Below are 291 nucleotides of genomic sequence, written 5' to 3'. Positions count from 1 at the left end.
AAGAACATACCAATGACGCAATACTTCTGTTCTCATTAACCCAGGTATTTGCCCAGCCGGTTCGGAGCCATCTGGGAGTGTGGGAGAGTATGTTTCTGTTTGTATTTAGGTGCGTCTAGTCATATCTTGCACCATGTGTCTGTCAGTCTAATACATGTATCTGTCTGTCTATTATTTCTCTGTATCTAATATGTATGTTCTACCTGTAATATCTTTTGTGTGTCTCTCTGACTGAAAAAACATATTTTTGTTTGGTAGGTTTGTATATCCGTCAATTATTTGATTTCAGTA

Source organism: Penaeus monodon, chromosome 29, assembly GCF_015228065.2.
Source record: "Penaeus monodon isolate SGIC_2016 chromosome 29, NSTDA_Pmon_1, whole genome shotgun sequence".
Classification (NCBI taxonomy): Eukaryota; Metazoa; Arthropoda; class Malacostraca; order Decapoda; family Penaeidae; genus Penaeus; species Penaeus monodon.
The sequence above is the reverse complement of the archived record's forward strand: the minus strand, read 5'-3'. Positions refer to the sequence as shown.